We start from the raw sequence: 362 nt of genomic DNA on the forward strand, positions 1-362 counted from the left end.
ACAACCAAAAAAGAAAACTATAGACCCATATCCTTAATGAACATAGATGCAAAAATTCTCAATAAAATACTTGCAAACCGCATACAGACACACATCAAAAGGATCATCTGCCATGATCAAGTTGGCTTTATTCCAGAGATGCAGGGATGGTTCAATATATGTAAGTCAATAGACGTCATAAATCATATAAATGGGCTCAAAGACAAGAACCACATGGTCATCTCAATAGATGCAGAGAAGGCATTTGACAAAATTCAACATGCATTTATGATCAAAGTCCTAGAGAGAATTGGACTGGAGGGAACATACCTCAACATAATTAAAGCCATATATAACAAACCCACAGCCAACATCATTCTAAA

This window comes from Nannospalax galili, unplaced genomic scaffold, assembly GCF_000622305.1.
Source record: "Nannospalax galili isolate Female #2095 unplaced genomic scaffold, S.galili_v1.0 scaffold1311, whole genome shotgun sequence".
Lineage (NCBI taxonomy): Eukaryota > Metazoa > Chordata > Mammalia > Rodentia > Spalacidae > Nannospalax > Nannospalax galili.